The 18,966-nt window shown below is 43.7% G+C and overlaps 1 protein-coding gene across 1 annotated transcript in view; it reads right to left on the bottom strand.

The window, feature by feature from the left end:
- The window catches only part of EDAR (ectodysplasin A receptor), a 78,627-nt gene extending 66,226 nt beyond the window's left edge, over nucleotides 1-12,401 (bottom strand). Inside the window, exon 1 of the mRNA XM_082218752.1 lies at nucleotides 12,108-12,401. The gene's annotated coding sequence lies outside the window, so the exon portion shown is untranslated. The remainder of the gene's footprint in view (nucleotides 1-12,107) is intronic.
- Between the last annotated feature and the right edge of the window lie 6,565 nt (nucleotides 12,402-18,966).

The raw sequence follows: 18,966 nt of genomic DNA on the forward strand, positions 1-18,966 counted from the left end.
TAAGAATCAAACAGCGCATGATGATCAACACATCTAAGAGCCAGTCAACTCAAATATATTGCTTTTCATCTTAACAGCTGTCTTTTTAACCCTCACTAGATAAGCCAAGAAAAATATTTGTTCGAGAGAGAAACACCCGCATTGCATTATATGTTGTGAAAACAGGATAAAAATAGCAACACGAATACATACAAAAGTACGGCAGTGCTTGTTTTGGAAGGACACAAATAACCATCATCATCATCGATGATAGCGGCCGCGGTTCTCTTGGGTGCCAGTTCTTATGTAGCCAAAACTGTGCCACCCACTCACAAGAGGGAGGGACCAGCAGGCTTGGGAAATCCCTGAGGTTTGCAGAAAGGCAATAACCTAAGGGGACCAATAAAACCAGGCCGATGTAGCATGCTCAGTAGGCACGGAATGCTGACCGACGGCTGAGGTGGGAGAGAATGGAAAAACTGATGGGCAGGGGAATCGAATGGAACACTCAGCAAATGCATTCCACATCACAATATTTTGGTGCATATATATATATATATATATATACACACTACTTGCTCATTTACAGTTTGTATTTGGAAGAACTTTTAAGGCACTTACCCCAGTCACAGAAATATGAGTCAATCCTTAGAATGCTAAATTCTCATAAATGGGTACAGTGGTACCTCGGGTTAAGAACTTAATTCGTTCTGGAGGTCCGTTCTTAACCTGAGGTACCACTTTAGCTAATGGGGCCTCCCACTGCCGCCGCGCGATTTCTGTTCTCATCCTGAAGCAAAGTTCTTAACCCGAGGTACTATTTCTGGGTTAGCGGAGTCTGTAACCTGAAGCGTCTATAACCCGAGGTACCACTCTATATGTGTACAAGGAAAGAATTTGAGTCACACAGGTTCTGCTCTCCCCTGCTGCCTCCTATGCCTGTTCTGAGGTTTCTCCACAGAAGTTTGGGGAGCAGAAAGGAAGAGGAAATTCTGCTGTACGAGTCAAAGTCGTTATGCTAACAGGGCAGCTTCACTGGATGCAACCCTTTTTGTATTATCCTCCAGAACGCGGCCCCAGAATGGTAATTTTCAGTCTGTAGTCTAATCTGTGCTATCATCATTATCATTCCAGGGACCATAGGATGGCAGTCCAGGTCATCCGAAAGGGGCATTATCCACTAACTGGCAGTCTTATAAAAGGTTTCTGCATATATAACATGATCTAATAATTTCAAGGCAGCTGGGGGAAAGTATAAATCTGTTTATCATCTCGCAGGAGAGAGGGGAACTCAAATGGTGGTGATTGACAGGATTATTCTAGGAAAGCATCATAAATCAAAACCAGCAAGCATGGGGGGAGGGGAATCTCCTGAGAGCTGCCAGGACACTGGACATGTATAAAAGATTAGATGTCTGGAATCTATGCCAAAATGGGACAGGGATCTGGGATGGTTTTAAAAAGCACTGTCTCCTCCAATAGACTCAACAGAGGACAGCCATGATTATTAGCTAGCTTGATGTTTATGTTTTTTCTCCACAGTGTAACCCAAAGATTGTAGTTTGCATCTAAATGCCAAATGTTGCAGCCAAGTGGTGGTGCAAAGCCACAAGACACAACAAAATACAATCTTGTGCAATTCTAGGAAAACACAGATCCTATTTATTTCAAGGGCAAAGACTATTACAATATAGGATTAGATATTCGTGCATATTACAAAATTTCGCAGTAGTTATAACACTCTTGAAATCCCACTGTATGATTAACTCCTTCCTTTTTTGGGTGTGTGGGGTGTTAGGGGAGGGTAGTACCTCTGGGGGAACATGTCGTTCTCCTTCTAGGGTAGTTTGTCCACCTTTGGTTCCGCCACCCACCCGCACTCAGCTCTCACCTGTGGCTCCTAGAAGCTGTCAGCATGTGACAGCAGCCACACACCAGGAAATGAACGAGTGGCTAAACCAGGTGACGGTAGCCAATGGGGCTCAAACCCTCAGTTACTTAGGGACCTCCCCTGCATGCAAAGACTGGCTCCATCTGATTCAGCAGATGGGACCACTAGAGGGTCCAGTGTTCAAGAAGGCAGTTTCTGCAAGTGCTGTAGAGGGAAGAGAAGGGCTGATTGGGCTCGTCACCCTGGAAGGTAGCCCATCTAGACGGAAAACTCTGATCCTAACTCTCTGCTGCCTTGTGGGATAGATTCTGGAGAAGAACAGGCTAAGGAGTAAACCCTACACAAATGCAGAGTGGAGTCCCTAAGATGGTTGGGTGGCGCCTTGTACGTATCCTTCCAGCAAGAAGAAGAAGAGTTTGGATTTGATATCCCGCTTTATCACTACCCTAAGTCTCAAAACATTCTCCTTTCCCTTCCTCCCCCACAACAAACACTCTGTGAGGTGAGTGGGGCTGAGAGACTTCAGAGAAGTGTGACTGGCCCAAGGTCACCCAGCAGCTGCATGTGGAGGAGCGGAGACGCGAACCCGGTTCCCCAGATCACGGGTCTACCACTCTTAACCACTACACCACACTGGCAAGTCCTTGCAACCAAGCTGGTGCCAAATGTAATGCTCTGCTTTCCTTTGGACCACTTCAGCAAGGCCGGGGGGGGGGGGGTCTTGTCGTCTAGGCAGCTCAGGATCCACACTGCTTTGGCTTGCACCCCAGGAGATCACTTTGGTGCTGCTAATGCAGCAGTTTGATTTCACCCTTGGAGGTGAACTCCATTGCTTTTCGAGACAGATGGATGCCAACAACATACCTGGGTTACTTCTGGGTTTTGGTGCTCACACATGTGCAGAAGCACTAAATCACGCTTTGCACATGCGCAGAAGCACCGAATCGCAACCCGCATGTGCGCAGACGCGGCGCTGCGGATGGCGAACACTGCAGGTTGCGAACGTGCCTCCCGCATGGATCACGTTTGCAACCCAAGCGTCCACTGTATCTAGGATAGGGTTGCCATATTTGAAAAAGTGAAAATCCAGACACAAAAGTTGTTGAATATTTTGGGGGCAATGTTGTTGTTGTTAGCTTTTTTATATATAGCTGTCATAGGCTTAGTGAAAATTCTGCCCGGATGCCATTTTCGATGGGCGAATCCCAGCTATGTCCAGGAAATTCTGGACGTATGGCAGCCCTAATATTCATGTATATTATAATTAGATATTCGTGTATATTATAATTTTTCACAGTAGCTATAACATTCTTGAAATCCCACTGTATTATGAACTGCTTCTAGAATGTTTCAGGATAATATACCATGGGCAATTAAGGTAAAGGGACCCCTGACCATTAGGTCCAGTCGTGGCCGACTCTGGGGTTGCGGCGCTCATCTCGCTTTACTGGCCGAAGGACCGTACAGCTTCCGGGTCATGTGGCCAGCATGACTAAGCTGCTTCTGGTGAACCAGAGCAACGCACGGAAATGCTGTTTACCTTCCTGCCAGAGCGGTACCTATTTATCTACTTGTGCTTTGACGTGCTTTTGAACTGTAGCAGTATTTGCATGGAACAACACTTCTGTTATGTATAGAATTACATACCATGAGTAGTAGAGAAAGCCTATCAGATGTGTTTTCACAGGCAACATATGTGAGCAGCCATCCTGTTTATTTAGTGTTTTCATTAAGTCATTTTCATCCTGCTGTTTGGGAGCCAAACCCTCACAAGACAGTTTACAATATAAGAAATCAGGATTAAAACGTTAATACAATACATGTCAAAACAATTTATAAAAGAATCCATAGTCACTACTTTTCAGATGTCGTCATATGAATTGTTTTGATATGTATTGTATTAATGTTTTAATCCAAAAGCAATGTAAGCATATAACATCAGATTAAAATGTTATCACCATGTTTTAATTTGATGTTGCTTAATGGCTAGTTTTGATATATACAGTGGTACCTTGGGTTAAAAACTTAATTTGTTCTGGGGGTCTGTTCTTAACCTGAAACTGTTCTTAACCTGAATCACCACTTTAGCTAATGGGGCCTCCAGCTGCCTCCGTGCCGCCGGAGCACGATTTTTGTTCTCCTCCTGAAGCAAAGTTCTTAACCTGAGGTACTATTTCTGGGTTAGTGGAGTCTGTAACCTGAAGTGTATGTAACCCGAGGTACCACTGTATTTAGCTTAATATGGCAATCCCAATTTCTTATTTTTTAAATAATGCAGTGAAAGCTGGAAAAAAATAGTAATTTCAGGATCAATTTAAACACCATGAGAGGGTGGCCAAGCAATGTTTTTGGAGGGAGTTCCACTGATGTGGGACCACCATGGAGAAGACCACGTCCTTGATACCCTGATATTTCTTAGTGGCAGATCAGAGAATAGGGTCATACCCACACCATTCATTAAAAGCACATTGCTTCCCACAAAGAAGCACCAGAACTGTATGTTGTTAAGGGTGCTGGGAACTGTAAATCTGCAAGAGATAAACTATAGTTCCCAGGATTCTTGGGAAGAAGTTATATGTGCTTCAGATATATGGTGTGGCTGTGACCTAGACCAATTTAAGTTCTGTTCCCATTCTACTCTTGTTTAAGAGAGATGATAAAGTTCTTTTCTAGCTTCTGGACACCAAGAAATGTCCATGCATGTGTAAAGAACCCTTCCAATAAATTTCCCAAATAGTCAAGGACTATCATAGCAACACGGGACACAGGTGGCGCTGTGGGTTAAACCACAGAGCCTAGGACTTGCCAATCAGAAGGTCAACAGTTCGAATCCCCGTGACGGGATGAGCTCCCGTTGCTCGGTCTCAGCTCCTGCCAACCTAGCAGTTTGAAAGCACATCAAAGTGCAAGTAGATAAATAGGTACTGCTCTGGCGGGAAGGCAAATGGCGTTTTCGTGTGCTGCTCTGGTTCGCCAGAAGTGGCTTAGTTGTGGTGGCCACATGACCCGGAATCTGTACGCCGGCTCCCTCGGCCAATAAAGCGAGATGAGTGCCGCAACACCAGAGGTCACGACTGGTCCCTTTACCCTTTACCTTTTATGTTAGCAACACTTTAAATTGAGCCTGAAAATTGTTCCATCTGCCATCTTATTTTCCATCCAGAGATAAGATAGCACAACACCTGTCTGCTGTTAATTAGTTAAGAATAAAGTCCGTAGAATTCCATGGCAAGCTTGGTCCACAATAAAACTGAAACAAATACCTGAGGTTTCACGCAACTTTGCCCAACAGATTTTTGCACGAGATTTCAAAAACATAACTCACATTTGCATTTTGAACCTTCAGATTTGAATGTTTTAGACTTGTTGGCACCGTTCACTGGCATTCTTCAAATGTGAAACCTCGTAAGATGTCAACTGTCAAATACTAATTACTCTTGTGTGTTATCTTGCAAATCGCTTCAAAAGCACCTGGCAGGACACCACCATCAGCTTGTGCCGTTTGCAGTCCCAGGCAGGCGTCAAAAGCAGAAGCTCTCTCGAAACCCTAGCGAGCTGTTGTTCGTGGCTGGTGGGTTTTTCTCCAGGATCAATGGCACTATTTCAGAAAACGTGTTTGGAGAATTGCAGCCAGAAGGCGCCTGTGAAGATATTAACCATCACTCTATCTGCCTCAGGCCCTTTAGCGGAAAGGTTGTGGTAAACACACAGTTTGCTTCACATCTGTATGTTTTGAAAATCACACTATGATAGTGTTATCTCATGACTCAGAAGCATCTCTGTAGGCAGTTTGACTCTAATTGGCCCACAGGCCTATCTGCGATTCACTTACTAAGGCTTGTAATCCGTGAGTTTCCTTTCCCCCTTAATTAGTGATCCTGTGGTGTTTCGAAGTGTGCTCTTCCTTTCCCCGTTGCCTTCATTTTAACTTTATTTTAAAATGACATCCCAGGTTAAAAAGAAAACACTCAAGTCTTTAAGCTATTGAATACTTATGGGTCAAAGCCTTTCTAATGTATATGTGAGCATGCTGCATGTGAACTTGATTGCTTGTTCCTTGATTACTCATCCCTTGATGACTTTTAGTCAAATGTGTGGGCTGTCTCACTGAAAGGCATGTTGTTGTTTTTGAGGTAAGCTGATGCCAAATGAAAATTATGAGTGTGGTGCGCAAATCTTTCCTTTGCACCTGCAGTTTATCACTTAGCTATACCCAATCTACATGTGTGAACGGTTCCTGTTTTGGAAAGAAGATACACATGTGTACATACATCTTAAAAAATGAACCCAGATATCCACTTTGCATAACGGGATGCTTGGTTTCTTTGCTCTCTCTGTGAATCACCGAGATTATCTCTAGAGGCTCCTCCAACCCCCCAGTGCTTGGGGCAGAAGATAAAGGAGATGCCCCACAGCAGAAGTAGATGGTGTGTTGGAATCTTATCCTGTGTGTTTTGTAAAAGGAAGGGCTTCTGCAAACTGCAGGCGAGTGAAACCTACTCTCTGCTGCATAGCCCTGGAGCTCTGGCATTCAGGCTGAAAGTAGGCCATTGCTCTGCAGTTGGTTTTGGTGTTATACAATCAGCACACATGAAGCTTTACAGAATGATAAATGAGGCAAGTTTCCTACTCCTAAGTAGCAGCAGATGTGAAAGAGCAGGCATGAAAGACTGATGATAAAGAGCTACCACCAATAAAAAACAAAAACAAACCCAGTGTAGATTCAGTTCTAACAAAAATGAGGGAAACCGAAAAGGTCCATGCCCACTTTACTGATGTTAACAACAACAACAACACCCACCACATCGGAAGTAGCTTTTATCCTTTATCTTTCTGTTCATTATGATTCAGACTTGTGGCTCCCTGTATCATTTCAAATGGGTACCCTGTGGCCCCTGCTTACAAGCTGGCCAGTTATATCGGGCCTAAAAGCTTTAGACAAGGAGGAGAGCTAAATGGGATACAAAGCTGGTTCATTTGGGTGAATGTGAGACTGCCCTACTAACCCCAGTCTGCTCTCTGCCAGTCCCCACCTGTCCAAGCGATTGCACTGCCTGTCAGCATTCTCCTCCTTAGTCTCCAGATTTCATGTTGTATAGCGAGGAGGATGGAAGCAAAACTAGAATTAGTTGGCTCTGCCTGTATTTGGCTCTGACTCCACCTATTCTTGGCTTCCTGGTCTTCCACCCCATCAGTCCTGATGGGCAGCAGCTACCACTGGGGACAAATATCCAAAACCACACAGCAGTGGCTCACTTTTCGTATTTTTCTTTTTGTCGAAATTGGGCATGGCCAACAGGTGGTCCATTGGCCACTCCTATAGCTTGATTTGACCTGCTTCTCTCTCCTGTCCCAAAACCATCCCTGCAGAGAATGCTTGTGAGTACATATATGTCCTGCAACACATGAAATAGGTAGGAGGATTGCCTTAAAGTGGGAGGGGAAAGCTTCAGGGCTGGTGTGAGCACCTCAGCGTCTGTTTAGACACCTTCCTGCTGTGACGCCTAGTGACTTATACATGCTCTGAGCCTGACAGTAATAGCATATTTGCTGTGGGACTTATCTGCCCCACAACCAGTCAAGGAGATTGTAGGCCTCCAAGCTCAGGAAGCAGGTCGGCAGGAGTCTAAGTTGACATTTCACTGCATTGTAGAAGACTCACTTGGAAGCACATTTCAAGTCTTTATTCTTGACATTAGTGGTACCATGCATTTGCGGTCCCTCCAATACAGACAAAGAGCTTGTATTGGTGCAAAGGCTTCCTCCATAGTCTTAATCTCTGCATAAACATCCCAACCAGACCATTAGGTTATACTTGGAATTGGCATAGATAGAGCATGACTGAAGCAGATCAGAGTCCATTTTTATGATTTTTACTTATAGGATCCTGGCTGAAACCATTAAACATAATTTACAGGGCAATCCTGCATGTCTACTCAAAAGTAAGCCCAACTGAATAAAACAGGGCATAAGCCCAGGAAAGGGAGTGTAGGATAGGATTGCAGCCTTAATTTCCTTAAAAAGGCAGCATTTAATAACATGCATATTGCATTGGGTCAAACCATATTCTAAAATACAAATTGGCTTGTTTTGCAGGGTGGCTGATGCAAAACTGCACTTCCCTAGCAATATTTCTTAGTGGTCTATTTCTCAGCATTAGAAATTTCTTTCCTGCCTATTTTGAATGAATTTGAACTTTGTGCATTTCTTAATATTTTATCTTCCTCTTCTAGGTTAGAGGGCATTTCATTATGAAATACTTTCTCCTCGTTAAAGTATTTATACCCTGTGGACAACTCACCTCCTCAACTTCTTTTTGATATGATAAATAGCTTGATCGTGTTAAGTTGCTAGCTGCTAGGCTTGTTTTCCAATCCTTAAAAATTCTCATAACTCTTCTCTTGAACGCTTTCCAATTATTTTTAATGTCTTTTTGTCAAAGTGGACATAATTCTAAACACAATGTTTCAGCAGTGCTATTAACATCACCTCTGCCCTCCCGCACTCAGTATATTTGCCTTCACATTTATTTCACAGTTAGAAGTAGTAGTGTTTAATTAACTGGTGGGCTAAAGCTGCAATTCTGTGCCCACTTACTAGGGGGCAAGTCCCTTTGAGCACTGCATTAATTACTTCTGAGAAAGATATGCATAGGATTGGGCTGCATATTATTTGCACTTCTGCATCGCATGCGCAAATTGGCATGTGTGATGGTTGCGCATGCATGCATTTTGCTGTGGTCCCATGTGAGATACATAGACTCTGGGCCATTGTGGCTTCCTGCATAGATCACTATTCCAAATGATTTCACTAGAAATCAAAGAGCAGTATATAACTCCAGATTTGTGTCAATGTAAGCAAGGTCAAACTTTGGCACAGGGAATGTTGTTTGAAGCCAGGAAAGCTGCTGCCAGGGGCAATTTATTTCCTTTGCTTATGTTTTTCCTTTTTTCTGCCTGTGTATTCAAGAATGAAGAAAAAGATGTCTTGGGGGAATAATTACAAACATTAACATTTAATAATTATTTTCTCCTTGGTGGCTTTCTTAAATGAAATATTTCAGAATTCCTCAGCCAAGGAAGATTAAATTAAATACTTCTGATCTGAGTCATTTAGCTGACTTCCTTTTGCCCACCTGAGCCAATTGCTACTTTTCTTTTTCATTATCTTGCATTCATTTGGCTCTTGTACAGTTTCACTGACTCTGCAGCAGCTTCATATTCAGAATTTATCTGATGATGGCCAGGCTCAGTTCTGCCCCTATCAGCAGGAAACACCCCACGGGGCTCCTTTTATGCCCAGTCTTGTGGCCCTCGCTCAATATATTTTCAGCAGTGAGCCTCATAACATATTGCCCGGAGCAGATCCCAGAATCAAAGCATCAGAAACTCAGAAGTACCGTACATTTCCTTGTATAAAACTATGTTTTTTTTACTCTAAAATAGTGTTCATAATCGGGGCTCGTCTTATACACAGATACATCTCCCCCCATTTTCTTAAATCAGAGTACCCCATAATAGTAGGGGGCGTCTTGTACATGGGGTTGTCTTATACACGGAAAATTATGGTACATAATGCCCCTGTATAAATTAGCACTACACAATTTATAGAATCCAAGTCTTTACTTCCACGTGTTCATTGGCACAGTACAATTACTAATAATAACTAGAGTGGCACACACTTAGGCATAGGTGCCAGCTTTGGGGGGGGTGACATCATGCGTGCGATGCACATCTTGTGCATATGATGTCACGCACGTCACATGCATGACGACTTGCATCAGGAGAGTGCCTACCAGGCATCTTCCCAATGTAACATTTGTGTGCCAGGCCGCACTGCTCTGCGCATCTCTCCTGACACTGTGCAACCCAGGGCAACATCCCGCCAGGCCTTCTCTGCCCCCTCAAGATAGGAGGGGGCTGAGCCCCAACCAAACAGACATGGGGGGGGCTGTAGACGCCTCGGCCCCATAGAATTGGCACGCCTGCACTGAGAGACTAGAAAGTTAGACTCCTCCAGCTTATGAAAGTAAGGAGGGAAGAAAAAACTGCATAGATGTTGACAGAGATACAGATTTTGTTTTATTGCCATGCATAATAGCAGCAATAAAACATAGCATGGTAATAAAATATTGGGATAGTTTTAGCAGCAGCAACAGTGGATGCACACAGCATCCAACGGTTGAGAAGGGAATTTAAGGGCATATATAATTCATATTTTAGTCCCTGCAATATGTATCGTATACTGCAGGAACTAAAAGTATTAGCACGGGAGAACACAGAAGAAAAAATCTAGCCCATAAAATTTAGAAAGGGCTCCTTCCCCACATGTGAAATTGTTGCTCCCCATCATCCTTAGGAGTATGTAAGATACTGTCACACCAACAAATTTGATGTTAATTTGTAAATATATATATATATTGAAAAGTAAGAAAAATTAATTGGCCCAAAGGCAAGTTTTTGACTGGATGACTTAGTAAGGAGGAGAGGGTTTTCTTAATGGTCGGGGTCTGACCGCACTGGGATGGGGAAGGAACTGCCTGCTGTATTAGACTGGTTACTGACCAGAGGGATTAGTGAATGGGTAAACAAACTAAGGCCCAGGGGGCCGGATCCGGCCCAATGGCCTTCTAAATCTGGCCCGCAGATGGTCCAAGAATCAGCATGTTTTTACATGAGTAGAATATGTCCTTTTATTTAAAATGCATCTCTGGGTTATTTGTGGGGCAAAGGAATTCATTAACCCCCCTCAAAAAAAAATATAGTCCAGCCCCCCACAAAGTCTGAGGGACTGTGGACCGGCCCCATGCTGAAAAAGTTTGTTGACCCTTGGATTAGTGCATTCAGGGCATGGCTGGCTAACCGGCATCAGCAGCTATTCACTTGACCTGGCTCTTCACGTGGTGTGCTCTTCTCTCTGCATAGCTTGATGGGGGCAGCAGGTTGGAGCAGAGGCAGAGACCACTCTGCTTTTTAGCAGGAAATTATATTAGTTGATGCCTTTGAGAAGGCAGTTCGAAGAGTTGATCCTTGCGGAATCACACTGCCACGAAAAACAAGGAAAGCTAATTTTATATAGCTGAGCAGGAGTGCAACACAGGAATATCAGTAACTGACAAAGCGGTCAGGGCGTGCTTACAAAACTCAGGTGAGCAAAGACTGTGTTCCACCCAATGGAGGGAGGTATGTCCTGTGCCTTCAGGCCTTGATCCTCATGTTAAAGATGCCCCTATGCCATATAGCAAGCGGATGGAAATGGAGAGCCAACAGCTGTCTGTGCTTGTCCTATCCATTTGCAGGAATGTAGTGACCACTGCTGGCCAAAGGATGATTAGATGGGCTGTTGGTCTGCAGATCTCTTACGTTCTTGCACAGTGCAAATCAGCTTTGGTCTCAAGAGATTATTACTGCAGATTTTAAGACAGCTGAGGAGCAGATCCAGTTTAGTCATGCAAGGAACAGATCCATTAAATGTTTCAGTCTGTATGGCTGTTAAAACAGCATTCCCTGGAACTCACGGATGTCTCCATGCACCTTTCCACTGCTGGTCAGAAATGCTAAAGAACATGCTTAAAGATCTAGCAGAATGCAATCATTTTCTTTCTAGCGCTTGGGTTCGCTGTTGCTCTAGCAATATTGAGAAAACTTTCTCCTGGAAACAAAACCGTACATGCTCCTAAACTTGTATTTACAGGTATGTAATTCCCCACATTCAATCAACCTCATCCCGGCGGGTGCTGAGGTGCCTTGCAGTAATATTCTTTGTTCCCGTCAGCGTATAAGTTATAAACATATTGCTGGTATTCTGTACAACTCAAGTAACGAAGCTGCAGTCTCCAAGCACAAACTCTAAAATGCCAAAAAAAACAACAACCACCTATCAAAGCTTATTGTGGCCAATTGTTACAAATAGCCATATAGCAAAAACCCAACTTCTTGGATATATGCTCCATGCTGTATTACATGGGCACTACAAAGAAACACAAGGAAACATCACACTTTGATTGAATCCTCAATGGAGAATGTGCCCACAGTTGTTTGGAAGACATAGGGGGGTGGAGGATAAAAATGTGGAATCCAGGGCTTTCAGCACATCCCATGAGCGGAGGCGCTTCTCGTGAAATATTAAAAATGACAAGTATTTTGAAAACAGTATTTTGACTGCTGTATCCCGATCGCCGCCACGAAGAGTATCTAGCTTCCCCGAACATAAATTTCTTATGGAAAAGAAATCTTACCTTGCGCAGAATTAAAGAACAAAGCCGAAATCCAGCCAAGCAAGCAGTCTGTCACTGAAACGCTGACAATATCCAGTTTCGAGCTACTGCAGCGCTTTTTGCAGTTGCCTATGGGCATCACACCATCAGAGGCTGCAAGGCAGTTAGGTGGACCATATCTCATGGGTGTTCCAAGACCTACTGCTGTCCATAAAGGGCCACCATGTACCCTGTGCTTCGCTTGTCCTACACTTACTTTGCAGTCTCAGAGGACTTCCCCGCAACTTTCCCCTGAGTGGCTTTCCTTGGAGTTTGATAGATCTGAAAACTGCGAAAATAATGGGTTTCCCTTCTGTGGAAACTCACCTGCACCACCTAGGGGTCTAACACAGGATAGGAAAAGCTACTGGAATAGGACATAGGCTCCCTCCCTCGCAGAATTCTTTTGCCTGGGTTCACACTACAGTTTAATGGCAGATCTGATACAGCCTTGCTTTATTTAACATTATTTATTATGATTATTTGTACCTTGTATTTGAGGATACAGATCATTCCAAAGCAGCTTAGTTACAGATGACGGTGCATTTAATCTTTGCACATCGAGAAGCTATGATTGGGATAAATCTAAAAACCATTGTTTAAAAATTCTTGAAGATGGGCTAAACGTTGGCCTCCTCTTCCCTCCCCATTTTTTTGTTTGACATATTTTCACCAAAATCCACATGGTGCATTTTAACTTTTGTGAATGCAAATGGGAGAGATTTAATTTTGCAAAGTAGACCCTCCCAAAGCTTGGGGCAATTGTTTGTTAGTTTAATTCATTTTAAAAACTGTATGCTGCTGAATGGTAAATAAAAGCTCTTAGTGGCTTATAAAGAAGTATATATTGAAATAGTAAACAAAAATCAATGTTAAAAAAAGGAAGATTATTCATCTCTATTCAGCACCTAGGAAAATAATAATAATAATAATAATAATAATAATAATAATAATAATAATAATTAATAATAATAATAGCAGCACCTAGGAGGGAAAGTATAATGTCTGAATCTTTATAGAGCAGCAATATTTGTTCAACTAATAGCCAGATCCAAAAGATTGCAGGACTCTGGCACCTTTAACAGTTGTGCATAACGGGGAAGTTAGCAGGAACAGGCTACCAAAATCTCCCCTTCCACACAACTATTGAAGGTGCCAGAGCCCAATACAATTTTGCATGAATAGGCCTCTGCTCATTAAACAATAATGGATTGGCCCTTGCACAGCCTGGAATTGTCCAATGCCTATTTACTCAGAAATAAGTTCCTCTGTGCTTAGAACTTCAGCGTGTGTATGGAACTGCAGCATGTCCATGCCTCCTCCAAAATAAGCCCTAGTATGAGACTTACTTCCATGGTACTGCGTAGGATTGCGGTGTTAATCTCTGTGATTTTATAAACCCACTCAGGACCGGGAATAAATCCCACCGACCACAACTGAGTTTATTTCTGAGTAGACGTGTATAGAATTGCACTCATCAGGCTATTGAGCTGAAATAGCTCAGTCAGTAGAGCATGAGACTCTTAATGTCATGGCCATGGGTTCCAATCACATGTTGGGCAAACAAATCTGGCATTGCAGAGGATTGGACAAGATGATCCTTCCAGCTCTACAATTCTATGAGCTACTATGCTACACCCAGTCTATAGAATCATTGCGTTTAGGGAAGTTTTAAATGTTTAATGTTTGATCGTGTTTTTAATACTCTGTTGGGAGTCGCCCAGAGTGGCTGGGGAAACCCAACCAGATGAGTGGGGTATAAATAATAAGTTGTTGTTGTTGTTGTTGTTGTTGTTGTTGTTACACATTCCCGCATTTGTTCATGCCATCAATACATGCACATGTTATTTGCCTGTGCCTTGTCAGCGTGACAGTTCTGAACGAATACAAGACGACTCTGCGAAGTTAATTTCACAAGGGGCTTTTAAGGAGTAGGGAAGGATCAGGTGGTTTGATCACCTTCCAAGACGCAGACGTAGCTGAGATAGGAACCAGCATTTTTATCCTGGGTGGCACCGGTGCTGGGAACGTCTGCAGAGTGTTGGCAACGCAACCTGACCTTCCACCTGCTCAGCTCCAGGCAGTTGGCTTGTGGTACCTTTGAGCTGCCAAGGAGAGTTTCAGCTGAAGGCAACTCCACGAGGAGGCATCTAGGCGCCACCACTGGGGAAAGGGAGCCAGCAGAGAAGCACTGAGGGGCAACCAGGAAATTACATTTCTGCAGGCCAGAAAAAGGGCCAAACTGCATGTGTCGTTAAATGTGTTTTTTGCACACTCACACAAATTGCATCCCCCCGGGGGGGGTGAATCAGGACAGGCATGGGGAGGGAACCTAACTCTTTCCTCTCCTGCTAAGCCCTGAAGAAAATTCTGATTCTGAATAAGCTACAGTGGTACCTCGGGTTACATACGCTTCAGGTTACAGACTCTGGTAACCCAGAAATAGTGCTTCAGGTTAAGAACTTTGCTTCAGGATGAGAACAGAAATCGTGCTCTGGCGGCGCAGCAGCAGCAGGAGGCCCCATTAGCTAAAGTGGTGCTTCAGGTTAAGAACGGACCTCCAGAACAAATTAAGTACTTAACCTGAGATACCACTGTATTTTGTATTGGGAACAAATAGAGGGTGGCCAGATTGCAGAAGAAATTGGGGCTCCTGCCTCTTTAATAGTCTTCATGCAATCTATGCAGGAAGTCCTGCTTCTATTCAACTATTAAATGTTGCAAGAACCCTGTCCCTTTTCGTGTGTCTGACTGTCTTAGAAAACACTAATGCAACAGGGCGGCAGGAATCAGAGCAATTATTCTTTGCATTGTGGATATAATGAAATAAATTATAAGGAGAGGAACCAAGAGTATTTCTTTATGCCCTCCCCATTATCAGTAGCTTATTTGGGATTTCAAAAAGTATAATTCCTGACAGCCACAAAGTTGTTGCGCTTTTTTTAGGAAGAACCCAAAAATTTTGAGCTTTGCTTTTTTGCGAAACCAACTAAGTTTATTCTTGGTATGAGCTTTCGTGTGCATGCACACTTCTTCAGAGAGGCTACCTACCTGAATCTAGAACCGTGGAAGGCACCACATTGATCCGCATGAAAGGGAAGTCCATCGACCTCACAGGTATCTGAAGAAGTGCGCATGCACACGAAAGCGCATACCAAGAACAAACGTAGTTGGTCTCTAAAATGCTACTTTTATTTTTTTTAATATAAGCCTATTTAATGTTCAATATGTGGATATGCCACTGGCAAAAAGGAAAGGGAAATGTAGGTACTTGATTCTGCTTATAGTTAAATACATTTAATTATACCTCATTCATTTTTATCAGATTTAATGTGCATGACTGTTCATGAGACTAAAGCCTCGGTGTAAAAGTTATCGGAGGCATGTATGACTTTTGATGGAGTAGGGTGTCACTGTTTTCGCATTTCCATACCAAAGAGGATCATTGAATTATTAGTCGGTCGTCATAATGGCTGGTAGTCTACATTTGGCTTGGAAGTCACGCAGGCCTGGTGTATTTACTCATATGGGGAAACAATGTTGTAAGCTATCCTTGCCATGAAAAAATATATACAGTCCTATTAATCAGGATATTTTAACAAGCCAGATGATGAAATGCTTTTGGGCTTTCTTTCATTCTAGTGGGGTTGTTATGGAAGAGGTACTTAGTGAATTTCCTCCAATAGACAGAAAAGAGATGATTTTATGGGGTCTTGACATTACTCCCACACAACGGAAGAGCTTTCTGCATCAGAAACAAACAAACAAAATAGGTGCTTGACTATGCCGTGATGGTGGCATGCGCAAGATTTAATTATATGCATGCTTATAGGCGAGGCCACCTCCAGAGATTTTTCACTGCCCTGGGTGGGTGGGTAGTTGACTGACAGGCCAAGTCTGGAGCTTCCCTCTGCTTCTAGCAAGACCTGCTTCTCACATAAACTAAGCATGTGGCCAGTAATTATTTGCAATGTCTCAAAGTATGCTGGGCCGCATGGTTGATTTGCACAGTGAGATGGCTGACCAAACTGGAAAGAGCTTATTAGCTGACCTTATATGCTTCTTTTGGCATGACAGGCACCTCTTGAATTGTGTCACCCACAGGAACTGGCTAGCATGCCTTTATAGTTGATGTAGCTTATGTAGACGAAACTTCCTAATGTAGAAGGGGGAAGACGGTTCTCATAACTTCCTATTGCCGTTTGAGTTCATTTAACTCCTCTCTTGGGAGAACCCTATACTAATTTGCACGGTCACATCAGCCTTCTAGCCCTGTATTACTGTCAGACCTTAGCTAGGGCTTGATCCTGGGAATAGAGTTGAGAGATGACCTCACCTGGGGAGAAAACTGTAAAGACCTGATGAAGAGAGCACAGCAGAGGCTACATTTTCTGAGAATCCTCCGGAAAAATAATCTCTCAGAGGACCTGTTGATGGCATTTTACCATTGTACTGTTGAGAGTGTATTAACTTATGGTCTGTGTGCGTGTGGTTTGGGAGCTGCACGGTCAGGGGAAAAACAATGCTGTCTAGGGTTGTAAAGACTGCGGAGAGAATAATTGGGTGCACTCTTCCCACCTTGGATCAAATCTATGCTTCCAGGTGCCATAAGAAAGCTGCAGAGATAGCGCAGGATAGTGCGCACCCCGGAAATGATCTCTTTCAGCTTCTGCCTTCTGGACGAAGGTAAAGGGTTATAAGGACTAGGACTAGCCGCCTGAGAAACAGTTTCTATCCAAATGCGATTTTGGTTTTAAATGCAGTGTAAGGTAGTCTCTATGGGAGTATATTGTATTTAATTATGGGGTATCAGAGTTTTTAGGGGGTTAACCAGGCTGGGATAGCAGGCGTTGGTTTTTTAATGTCTGATGTAGATTTTTTTCAATTTCGTTGTTCTGTATAGGACAATGACAATAAAGATTATCGTATCGTATCCTGATCATTCTATACCAAGAGAAGGATATAGTCAAGGTCGAGACTGAAGAAGCAGCTCAGGTTTCAAGAGGCCAAGGGCATAGTCAAAGCTAAACTGCAGATCAGGCTCCAGGAAGACATATCAGGGGCATAGGCCAAGGGTTACGTTCCAGGGAAGATGATGAGGCATAGCACTGGGAGGCTGCTCTTTTTTATGGTGAGCATTTGCTAGACCAAGGAGCTTGGTAGGCCTAGGTGAGTGTTGATCTGGAGCTTGTGTAGAAATGAATTCTCTTCACCGCAAGAATGTGCTTCAAAGCTTTACTGCAGGACAGTAGGACGATCCTAAGCTTGTTCATCATTGCAGAACTTCTCTGAAACAAACAAACAAACAAACAAACAAACAAACAAACAAACAAACAGGGCCCTCCAGTTTCAGCTTCCTGCTGTGAGAGCTCTACAGCCTGTGCTTCCAGAGATTAGTCATCAGGTAGTTTATCTCCCTCTAATGGACAATTAAAGCCTCAGCGCCTAGGGCTTGCCGATCGAAAGGTCGGCGGTTCGAATCCCCGCGGCGGGGTGCGCTCCCGCTGCTCGGTCCCAGCGCCTGCCCACCTAGCAGTTCGAAAGCACCCCCGGGGGCAAGTAGATAAATAGGTACCGCTTACCAGCGGGAAGGTAAACGGCGTTCCGTGTGCGGCTCTGGCTCGCCAGAGCAGCGTTGTCACGCTGGCCACGTGACCCGGAAGTGTCTGCGGACAGCGCTGGCCCCCGGCCAATAGATGTGAGATGGGCGCACAAACCCCAGAGTCTGTCAAGACTGGCCCGTTCGGGCAGGGGTACCTTTACCTTTACCTTTAATGGACAATTACCAGCCTTCTTTGATGCTTTTGCCAGAGTGGCCTTTTTGCTTAAGATAAACCAGATGAGGCAGTATTACTCCTTGCACTATAATGCTCAACCAGCCAGATTGGTTGCTGGATGCCCTGCGCAAGTATTGCTGGATGCCCTGCTCAAAGTATTGCTCAGCAATACTGCGATGTGATATGTGGCATGGCATCAGTGCAGCAGCAGACTTGACCACAATTGTGTGTTAGAAATGGGTAGAAAACTCTCCTAGTGTTCAAGTCCCTCCTTCCCTCCCAAATGATCACAATTTAATATTAGTGGCTGATCTTGAATTTATGTGCATTGTAATTTAGATTTTTATTGCATTCTGGCATGTGTTTATGCTGCAAGATGGTTTGCTTATTTGATTACCTGCCTGCGGAGTCTGGATATATTATGTGACGCCTTTAGTCATAACAATCATTTTCATTTCTCTGTTTCTTATTTTAAAATTACTATATCCTGTGTTGCATGCTCCATATAGCTGAGCAGTGATGCTCCACATCCTTTCTCTGGTTCCCACCAGGGAAAGTTGGACCCATTAAGGATGGGTCCACCCCTGTTCCCCCTGAGTGAATAGGTCTAAGTCCATCCTATCCAGGCAGATTTTTAACGGGGAAACACAGATTTATTAATTATTATTTATTTTTCAAAAATACAAGGCAGTCTGAGAGGGCTGCGTGCTGCCTCCATTCTTCTAAAACAACAATGTCTAAGAGAGCCAGCATGGTGGTGGTGTTAAGAGCGGTGGACTCGTAATCTGGTGAACCGGGTTCGTGTCTCCGCTCCTCCACATGCAGCTGCTGGGTGACCTTGGGCTAGTCACATTTCTCTGAAGTCTCTCAGCCCCACTCACCTCACAGAGTGTTTGTTGTGGGGGAGGAAAGGAAAGGAGAATGTAAGCTGCTTTGAGACTCCTTCGGGTAGTGATAAAGCGGGATATCAAATCCAAACTCCTCCTCTTCTTCTTCTAAGTGTAAGACACTTGGCTGCCCACAGCCAAGAGCAGCTAGGACTTGAGGCTCCTTGCCACCTCAAA

The sequence above is a fragment of the Podarcis vaucheri genome (genome assembly GCF_965113315.1).
Source record: "Podarcis vaucheri genome assembly, chromosome: 4".
Classification (NCBI taxonomy): domain Eukaryota; kingdom Metazoa; phylum Chordata; class Lepidosauria; order Squamata; family Lacertidae; genus Podarcis; species Podarcis vaucheri.